Here is a 10,930-nt window from a genome sequence, read left to right as displayed (position 1 = left end):
ATTGAGATATTTAATTTCATTTGTTCAGTGAATTCCTAAATCGTGTATGTGCTTTTAATAAAACACATACACGACGGCTTTCACGGCGGCTTTTTTGTGTTTATAATCAATTTTGAAGATAGGTGAATCAGTGTTCGTGTGTGATATGATTATTGGGAGCGTGCACGACTGTCACGCAACCTAGTGTCCGCAAGTCTAGGGGAAAACGTCAATTCACTATATCTTATAAAACTACTCCAAAACTAAAAACTACTGAACGGATTTTCATACGACTTTCATCTATCAATAGAGTGATTCTTGAGGAAGGCTTAAGCATATAACTTGTTAAGGTTTTGTGTAAATTGTTTGAAATATAACGATGTTGTCGGAAAAAATCACGCTGGCTAGGAGCCCATTCATGGCCAAGCATCTGCGAATGAATGCTTCCCGCCAGGCCCCCACACAAACGAATTTTCGATAAAAGCGTTGACGAGACTTGTGCGTCATGGGCCTGGCTCGACGTGTAAGCGCACCGCCACTTACTGCACAGGTAAAAAGGACTGGTTCGTGCATCATTTTTTAGTAACCACGTCTTTTTTGCAAGTAATATATATTATTTTATTTGAATAAAATTGAAGTCAGTTACTTCGAAATTTGCTCAGTCAGGTAAGGCAAGTACGTATTCCAATAATCCACAGCCAGGTCACTTCACTAGTTATACTCAATCACACACACGAGCGAAAGGTAGGTAGTGTAGGTACGAAGGTGCCAACGAGTAAATCGTGACTAAATTACTTACCCTCACTGTCATTGTTTCAGAAGTCGGGTTACATGGTAGAGTGGGAGAAGGTACTAAAACACCATCTGCACATGTGTCAGGTCAAGAGCACGCGTGCAAGATAAGAAAATACCATAAATAAAAATAAATCGTTTTAGCTAGCCAGTAACATTATAACAGTCTAATTCTTAGAAGCATTTATTGTCCTCCTAAAGATAAGGTACTTTTCACAAAGCACTAAACACCGCCTTCAATGGGTACCATATGCGTCAGGGCAAATGCACACGTGCAAGATAAAAAAATGAAATAAATAAATAAAAAAGTTTTAGTCACCCAGTAGAGGATCTAAGCTAAGAAGAGCTAAATGCCCAATCTTAGATTAGAAGCATCAATTGTCCTCTTAAAGATAAGGTACTTTTCACAAATGAGGTAAAAAGCTGTAGCCGTACTAATAAACCTGCCTAAATAAACGGGTGAATCTTAATTGTTACCAAGAACAAAAGAAATCACGAATTTGTGGTTAACCACAACTTAATAACCAACTTTTTTTATTTCAGTTCTGAAAATCAAAACTCTAATAAATAATATAATATAATAAGTAAACGTTTCTTGGTTTCTTCGTGTGTGTGTTTAAAGTCGTCCAAACTTACATTTTTCACAAAATGATCTAAGTACAAAAGGCAATTATAGTAAAATAAACCTTATGTTAAAGGTGTAAGGATTATTTGGTCCCGTTGCGTAAATACGCGAAGTTTTTACGGTATGTGCCGGGCCACGGTGACGAAAACCGTGCGTCATGTCAATAACTTCTAAAATACACAATAACTTATGTCTTTAGTAAATGTATTCGCTATATGAAAATGCAAAGATTATAAATAGAAATTTTCAATAAACATCTGATTGAAATTCATGTAGTAAATCGTTTTTCAATTTTCAATACGCCCGATGAGTAGAAAAAAATAAAATTATTTAAAAAAAAAACTATATTATCACTAAAAATGGTCGTTATATTTTACCTAATACATGTGAATTCATCGTATTACGTTTAACTTATGCTTAAAAAGAGATTTACTAATGACGCGTACACTAGTCACGGGCCTGGCGGAAGCGTTGAGCCAGGACGCAAATGTGTCGTCATGGGCCTGGAATGGGTTAATCGAAAATGCTGCCTAATCCGTTTGAGCTATAACAACACAATGTATGGTGGGGTTGTTTCTCATTCATAGGTCTACAAAAAAGTCCGCGATGTTAAATGTCTATCTTTTAAGGATAACTTACTATACATATTCGTAACTTCTAGAAAAAGATCACGTAATATGTGGCATTTGCAAAGCTATTTACATGGATACATTATTAACAATTATCAAAATAAATACGTTAGTTATATTAAGCATTTCATACAGCTTACAATGGTCCTTTACACCATACAATTTAAATGAATATTTCAGGAGTAATCGTAAATCAAAGTTTCATTTCGAGCCATATAATTGTACGAAATGTTAAAGACGCTATCCGCAGTTAGTTCAAATTTTTACCACCTTATGCGCTGGGATCGCTTTACTTACCCCCACCATGCACTTCGCACGGTCCCAATAGGGTAGGTAGATGCATTCAATTACGATGAGTACTTAATTTGAGTTGTGAAATCATTAGCAAATAAATGAATGTGTGTTTAGTAGTAAACGAGCGCGTTTATTATTGTGGATTAACCGTTTACGAAAAGAAGTGGAACGATAAGTGTATATTAGTATATAGGTTAAGTAAAATAATAATTATAATATATTATACTTATGTGTATTTAAAAATAATGTTCATAAATGGGTACTACTATATTTAATAACTTTAGTCCTAGCTAGCTATAAGAATACTTGCAATACCCTTTTCAGGGTGCCATGTGTTTCTATAATCTAAATGTAATAACTCTGTACCATGGTTCGCAATAAACGATTTCTGATTTCTGATATATTATGTAAGGGCGTACATGCATCTTAAATGTGGGCTATGCGGTTGCAGTCTTCTGGTGTTGCAGGCAATACGTCTATTCGTTTGCCATCTATATAATTAGAACCCCGATAAGTAGCGTAAAATTAAGACAATATCTTGTATTCATTTTACGAATATCCCATTATAATTAGATTGATCAGTGGTTGGAGAATTTAGGAAGTTAGTTAGTGCGTGTGTATATTTTTTCCATGTTTTAATTAAATGGTAAATGTGGAATGTGTCTCGGTTTAGATATAGATGGCATAAGTAGATGTGTTCAATTAGGTTAATAAATAACTTTAGTTGTGTTACGCTCGGCGACCATTACACTATCATTTTATGTAGGTAGTTACTTTAATCAATAACTTTAGTTGTGTTACACTCGGCGACCATTTCACTATCATTTTATGTAGGTAGTTACTTTAACCATCAATATTTTAATTCATGAAGTGTTTTAACATATATTTTAAATTGTTTAGATCCTTTTAGTTTAGTAGTTTAGTAATAGTAGTTTAGAGGCTTCCACTATTATAGTTTACATCTTATAATTTATTATTATCATAATTGAAATGATTCTTCCTTTGAATCTCTAGTTGTCTTTGTTCATATAGATACTTAGCTTTATATATTCCGTAGGGCGTAAATGTTTAATTCGATTAGAATATTTAGCACTATTTTTGTCTCAATTTCCGGTTCACGGCGGTTGCGGAGCGAGTCTTGTTCCATCAGCTCCGAGCATCCTCGTCGGCACCTGATCAACCCCACCGCCATGGGCGCCCCAGGGGCGGATTAAGAAGGCGCGGGGCCCTTAGCACAATAGCTCGCGGGGCCCCCCTGGTTTGAAAAAAAAAATGATTAAGTGCGAGTCAGATTCGCACCCCGAGGATTCAGTACCATCACAACATTTTTACGATGTCTTAATTTTTGTCCACTCGTTCTTTATTAGTTTTTAACATGTTATGCAGTGTATTTTTTAGGGTTTCGTAGTCACCTAGAAACTCTTATATAAGCAGTTTCACCATGTCCGTCTGTCCGAGGGTTTGCTCCGTGATCTTTAGTGCTAGATAGCTGTAATTTGGCATGGATACATAAATCATGCATTGCGACAGAACGGGTAAAATAAAAACTATAAAAAAAATTAGGATACCTCTCGTACAAAATGTTTTTACTTTGATATTTTTTTGCTTTGACCCTGTAGTGTGGCGTATGGTTGGATAAGCTCTTTCGAAACGAATAATGGTCTCCAAAAACCTTTTTTTAAATAAAGTTATTATTTTCGGAAATAATCGCTCCGAAAGAAAAAAAAATGTAGGGAGGAATTTCGATCTTTTTATTTTTTTACTAATACATTTTAAAAGAGCCTAATCTTAATGAAGTTGTGTTATTTTATCACAGTTCCTTTCTTTTATATAGGTTTCCTCGTTACCTTCGGTTTTCATCATCAGATTAGGTCGATTTTGCCAAATTTTGACAAATGGTCAAAAAAATAGTTTGCAGATGGTTTGCAGGTTTTGAAAACAACTTACGAGTATTACAAGTTAAAGCATGTAGGGATACTGTTTAACAACATCAAGATTATTAAGTTTAATAAAAGTTTGTAAAAATAGGTGAAAAGTGAGTCAGACCTAAGAAGTGGGAACTAATGGCTAAGTGAGCCAAAAAAACAAGCCCGAAGGCTGAGCCCCACGAGCTGAATATCCGGACCGATCGGACCACCCGATTTCGTAGCGTTCCCGTGCGAAACCGAAGGCCAAGCTGCAGGAAAGCAGAGTCTAGAATGAAATCAATGCCAGAGTGTGAACGAGGCCGTAGGCCGAGCTCCGTATAAGGGTGGAGGCCCGGAGCGTTCAATCACGGCGCGCCACCATGCAAAGACTGAATTGTAGGAGAACAGAGTTTGGAATTGATCTCGGCTCGCCTGCTGCTCGGCCTTAGTTCTTGCTCGAAAGTGCGACTTGCTGGGATGCTTTGGGTATCGGACCCTATGTAGGGCTTTACATCCGGCTTATGCGAATGCAAAGCCCTGCATAGGGGCCCCGCTGTTTTCTTTTTATAACATTTTGACAATTAGATCATATGTATCACGGCTTTGCAGCAACTCGGCATATTTTGGGCCCGGCTAGCCGTAGAGGAGCGCGTCCTTTGGCCTACTACGGGCTCAAAGCTGATCATCATTAGGCATTAGCTGTAAGGTGCAATTTGTTATTTGAAATAATAATTAGTAGGTAAATAAATCATCCTTCCTTGCTTTTCACTAATATGTTTTTAAACACAGTATCTTCTTTTGTTCGTTTCCGAGCTCTGCTGTTTCCTGCAGCTTAGCCATGCACAAAAGTTTGCACCTTCCCTAACACTCTGCACCTTCGGTATTATGCTAAACTCTGCTCTAGGTCTTTGCGTAAGCCTAAAAAAATCTTTAAATTTGGTATCGTTGTAAAGAAAAATAGACAGGATAATAACAAATAATAATAATTGATCAATATTGTTACTGAGTTACGAAAAAAAATACATTGTAAATAAAATGTGGTGGTACAGGATCCGCGGAGTGCGAGTTCTACTTGGCCGGTTCCGCGTGCCGAAATCGCATGGTCAGGGTCGGAGCGCGGGGCCCCCCTAGGCGCGGGGCCCTTAGCATATGCTTTTTCTGCTGTTCAGTTAATCCGCCACTGGGGCGCCCAGATGCTTGCATCCTACCATCCTACAGGACCTACCTTCTACATGAAGAGGCTGGCTGCACTGCGCCGCATCTGCATCTCAAGCCTGCACATTGTATCCAGTGCGCTGTCCATGGCTGCGCTGGAACGAGAATTGATCCTGCCTTGCCTTGTCTTCTCATCGTGATGTGAGAGCATCGAAGCCCCATAAAGCAGATCTTAATACCTAGCGGTGACGTAACCATTCAATATTTTATACAAAATGTTTTAATTTCATAGTCTAGTTATGATAGGAGTATACAAGCGGTTTAAATAATATTCACGAGTCCTAACTGCTTATTTATTTGTAGGTAGACAACTGGTGCCTATTTGATACTTATTTTATGATCATGATTCCGTACTCATATTTTAAAATAAGAATATACTAGTTTTATAGGTACATATCTGAATATATTACGTATTTTGAAATGCTATTGTGGGTGTATATATTTTGATCATTTGGTATATAGTTTGATCTGTATTTGCCAATGTATTACACCTGCCCTATTTCATTTGTCATATTGAATCAAATCATATGACTAGAATGTGGTTATTACATAATATCTACCATTTTGGATTATGTCCAATGGAAAGGATATTATATATATTTACTAATCAATTGTAGTTGTAAGTTGTAAACCTGTCACAGTGGTTTTATAAGTGGCTGTTTTAGCAATGAGGGTTTTAGTTATATTAGGAATTGTCGTTGCATTTGAATGATTCCAGTTATGACAAAAGATAACAGATCCTAATCCAACTAGCTTTTAATTTAATTAACAGTTGTACCCTTTGCGTGATGTTGCATATGTTAATTTTGTAAAATGGCTGATCTCATGATATTAGGGGCAACGCTTGTATCATTGTCTTGTATATTGTCGTTCTTGGTCACTCATGTCATTTACTTACTATTATCCCGGTTTCAGTACTTGATAGTCTGAACCATTACGTGTAATATTCCATTAGGCTACGTGCCTAAAGTACTGCAGACGGTGCAGGTCCAAGTGATATACCTATGGAAACGTTCACGTAGGGATTTGCGGCTCGACATATTCGGAAGTTGCCCATAGAGCGGCGTATGCATGATAATTTTATAAGATTCAAAAGGTTGCCTTATAGTTGACTGCAACCAGCTATTTTACAGTACACATACTAATTAAGTTATGGGAAGCCAGACTTCACCCGGTCGATTCTATCTAATTCCTATCTAATTTTATAACGCATTTATGAATACGTTATCAATACGTCAATCACAACATAAGTGCTAACATATCTTTATTTATATCTGAGCATATTAGTAAACCTTATATATTATTAATAGAACTTGCTACAACTTATAGTAATATTTACACATCAATCTTTTACTTGTTTCATAGTTTTCTTTATCCTTAATTAGAAATATTTTGAAGTCCTGATGTATCCCACAATGGCATTTTTAACCGACTTCAAGATTTCAAAAGAGGAGGTTATCAATTCGGTTGTTTTTTAGGGTTCCGTGGTCAACTAGGAACCCTTATAGTTTCGCCATGTCCGTCTGTCTGTCTGTCTGTCCGAGGCTTTGCTCCGTGGTCGTTAGTGCTAGAAAGCTGAAATTCGGCATGGATATATAAATCAATAAAGCCGACAAAGTCGTAGAATAAAATCTAAAAATTTAATTTTTTTGAGGGTACCTCCCATACACGTAAAGTGGGGGTGAATTTTTTTTTTCTTCAACCCTACAATGTGGGGTATCGTTGGAAAGGTCTTTCAAAACTAATAGGGGTCTTCAACAAACATTTTTTGATAAAGTGAATATATTCGGAGATAATCGCTCCGAAAGAAAAAAAAATGTTTCCCCTCTAACTTTTGAACCATAGGCCCAAAAAATATGAAAAAAATCGTGAAAGTAGGGCTTAAGAAAGACATTAAATGAGAACTATAGCGGACATGATCAGTTTAGCTGTTTTTGAGTTAACGCAAAAAGTTTCCCCTTCATAGTAAAAAGACTTACTTTAATTAGGTACTGATTATGCAAATTTGCCTATTTGTTTAACTCGCGTGAAAGGTACCGTTTCATCCCTTGGTTAACAATTTACTATACTTTAAGCTCCAGTTTAGCTTATTGTGACGGAAGAGTAACTACGGAACCCTACACTGAGCGTGGCCCGACATGCTCTTGGCCGGTTTTTTTTTTGTTTTGTTACTCCATAACTCCGTCATTTCTGAAAATTATTTTTTTGTTTGAATGTATGTATATACAGATTGGTCCCGTTTTTGTCAATACTCAGTTCTGATGATGGGATCCATGAGGAATCGAGGGAACTCTTCAAATGTGAAAGGCATACATATAGTGATTTTTGTATTTTCTGTAACAAATCAAGCATTTCTTTACATTTAAAAAAGTGACATTTGATGAAGTGGAACTGCTGATGATGATCAGAATGGAATTCTTCAACGACGTATAGTACACGTTTGGCGATTTCTCCTCTTCGCTGTGTTTGTTAAGTAAATTAAATTTCCTAAACAATTTTTTGTCAGGTTCGAGTTCTGACGATGGGGTCCACGAGGAATCGAGGGAACTCTTCAAATATGAAAGGCATATAGTGATTTTTGTATTTTCTTTGACAAATCAAGCATTTACATTTAAATAAATAAATAAGAAACAAATAATAACACACGAACAAATAATAAGCCTATATATTAATACTCTTTAAAATAAAATAACAAGTGTCAATGTCAATGCTACAGTCAATCACAGCGCCTTATTTTATAATGCACCAATCGTAGTTTGGGTGGTATAAATTGACTAATCATGGTCAAACGCAGTTTCGTCGAAGAAAACAAGACGTCAACATCGACGAGTTGCAATTGGTCCGTTATGAGTACTGCGTGTTTTAATAGCGGGGCCACTTTTACGCTGATATTTTGTTTGAGATTAGTCTTCTATGTTTTTTTCGTTCGCTGGCTAAAAGCATGTCACAGTGTGTCCCCCCCCCCCCCTGTAACTTCTAAAATAACGGAATGAAAAATCTAAAAAAAATATATGATATACATTACCATGCAAACTTCAAAGAAAATTGGTTTGAACCAGATCTAGTAAGTAGTTTTTTTAATACGTCATAAATGGTACGGAACCCTTCATGGGCGAGTCCGACTCGCACTTGGCCGCTTTTTCTTTCGTCTCTTTGTCTAAACCCTTCAAAAGTATCTCTTGCCATCGGTTGGCAATGTCTTTGTGCATAGATGGCCCAAATGGATGGTCACTTTTTGGGGCGTCACCCAGTAGTGACAAAATCACGTCGTCGAGTTGTTGTTCTTCTGGATTAGGTACTTCGGTCTCGGTGTCAGTTTGAGCTGGCGTCGGCTGCTCCGGGGGTGACGGCATGTCCTGCGGCGAGCGCGGCGCGGCGACGGCGGTGAGACGGCACGTGGCGGCGTGACACGAAGCGAGTTAGGCGAGCGGACCATGGCCACTGCAGTTACTTTGCGTGCCGCAACTTGATTTGCGTCGTCTGGAATAATTAAATTAAATTAAATTAAATATCCGTTTATTTCAGGCCGGGGCCCATAAATAAAAATGTTAGTTACAATTCCTTAAATTATGTTAGCACCTACTCGAATATATATATAATATAATGAATAGGTTTTAATGTTTTTAGTGACAGAACCTGCCCTGCTAGCAGTGACGCATCACATAAATGTGACTCAGGACTAATGACTCAGGAACAGATATCCATGCTCATCACACGAATACCGTTCCAGGATTTGAACCTGGGACCATCAGATTCGTAGGCGTTATTAGTATTGCGTCTTTTAATAGTGGGGCCGCTTTTACGCTGATATTGTGTTTGACGTTAGTCTTCTATGTTTTGTTCGTTCGCTGTCAGCAATCCCACAACTTAAAAAAAAATAGAAGATAATCATTTATTTACCAACTAAATGAAGTTCACATTATTTACCAGGGACTCCCGCACTAAGTGAGACCTGTATCGCGGGGAACCAGTTAGATTTGTATAGTATCTGAATTTAGTTACTTAAGTGTAGTGTAATATTTGTAACATGCATGAAGTTACAAATATTACTAAAAATTATACTTAAATCTTTGCATACATTATAAAATATTACTTAGTATAGCTTCTGTCTCCACATAGTTAAGTGAAGAATTTCATACTGCCTTGTAGATGTACATCGGCTGACATAGGCAAAGCTGGTTCCGGACCAATGAATTCCGTCTCCGTCCCTTTCCTAGCCTGCTCGTCTGCCTTCTCATTTCCAGTTACTCCCTGATGTCCCGGTACCCATGCCACTGTGACATTTCTTTGCTTGCCTATCGAGTTTAGCTACTCTCTGCATTCATACTGCCTTACACACCTAGGACTGCAAAGACAAATAATATTTTTCAATTAGCTTGGTACGGTGATCTGTTGTGCATATTCGTTGCTAAGCAACGGCGGTAGCGCATCGCGCAGACGCGCGAACTTACGCGCGTAGGGCACCGCTGTTAGAGTGGCGAGCCGAGCAGGTTGGTACAAAACAAATTGGTCCCTGTAGTAATGTACTTACTATTATTTTAGAATTTCTGTTTCACTGCCTATTTCCATGGAGTTTGCGAACATTTTGACTTCATTGTTTGTTTCATGGGTTGACAGAGTTAGAGTTTCATGGCTTGTTGATGGAGTTACATTTTGTTCAAATGGTAACTTTCTCTGGCACCTTCTTTCAAGCCGCTGACGTGAAATTGATGATAATGCAGTTTTCTTTAAAAAAAATCTCTTTTGACTCGTAACCTGCAACAACAAAGATTTCTTGTTTAACTGCTGTTCAACTAAACGCTATTTCAAGAAAAGATAAAAGATTAAAAACAACTTACTCGTGTTTTATTTGCTTTGTCCGAATCATCTGACTTCAAATGCATTGAACATAAACGAGATGTGCCTTTTGCTGTAAAGTTTTTAATTCTTAAGGCATTCTTCCTAGGTTTCGATTTCAATCTTTTGTACACCGTTATTCTTGCAATTTAGAGCACTGGACTGTGTCATTTTCGTATTTGTCCAAAAAATATGTTCGCATTAATTGTTTACAAAAAAAAGTATAGAATTTGACAGCTAACAAGTTGAGGTTAAGCACATTAGCTCATGCGATATCAGTATATCACCTAACTATACGAATATAATATAGATCCGCTACGAACAATGCTGAAGTTAAAAACGCCACCTTGTACGTAAGGTAGCCTGATACTAAAGAGAGGATAGAGGATAAAAGATGGCGCTGTAGTTAATAAAAACACAGCGCTATCTAGCGGTGAGTAGCCTAGTAAACTTGGCACTTTTTACTCTACAGATGGCAGGTTACCAACTCGCTGGACTTAAAAAAAAAAAAAAAAAAAAAAAAAAAAAAAAAAGAAAAGAAAAGAAGCATTCTAATAGAGTGCAGATAGATGAAATGTGTAAAAAATGTACTTGTGTTTTATTTTAATATATTTTTTTGTACTTATATTGATATTGATGCTGGACAACGGGAC

At 37.2% G+C, this 10,930-nt stretch overlaps 1 long non-coding RNA gene across 2 annotated transcripts; it reads right to left on the bottom strand.

The window, feature by feature from the left end:
* Positions 1-7,755: 7,755 nt before the first annotated feature.
* Positions 7,756-10,599, bottom strand: LOC133530385 (uncharacterized). 2 transcript variants are annotated; one of them, XR_009801304.1, is made up of 4 exons: positions 10,280-10,599; positions 9,973-10,196; positions 9,535-9,786; positions 7,756-8,921 (listed from the first exon to the last, which is right to left on the bottom strand). It is a non-coding gene; the product is annotated as an uncharacterized LOC133530385 (long non-coding RNA). The 2 variants fall into 2 exon arrangements; XR_009801303.1 differs by lacking the exons at positions 9,973-10,196; positions 10,280-10,599 and having other exon boundaries at positions 9,535-9,965.
* Between the last annotated feature and the right edge of the window lie 331 nt (positions 10,600-10,930).

This window comes from Cydia pomonella, chromosome 22 (assembly GCF_033807575.1).
Source record: "Cydia pomonella isolate Wapato2018A chromosome 22, ilCydPomo1, whole genome shotgun sequence".
Classification (NCBI taxonomy): domain Eukaryota; kingdom Metazoa; phylum Arthropoda; class Insecta; order Lepidoptera; family Tortricidae; genus Cydia; species Cydia pomonella.
Note: the sequence above shows the minus strand (reverse complement) of the source record. Positions and strands in the feature narration are given on the sequence as shown.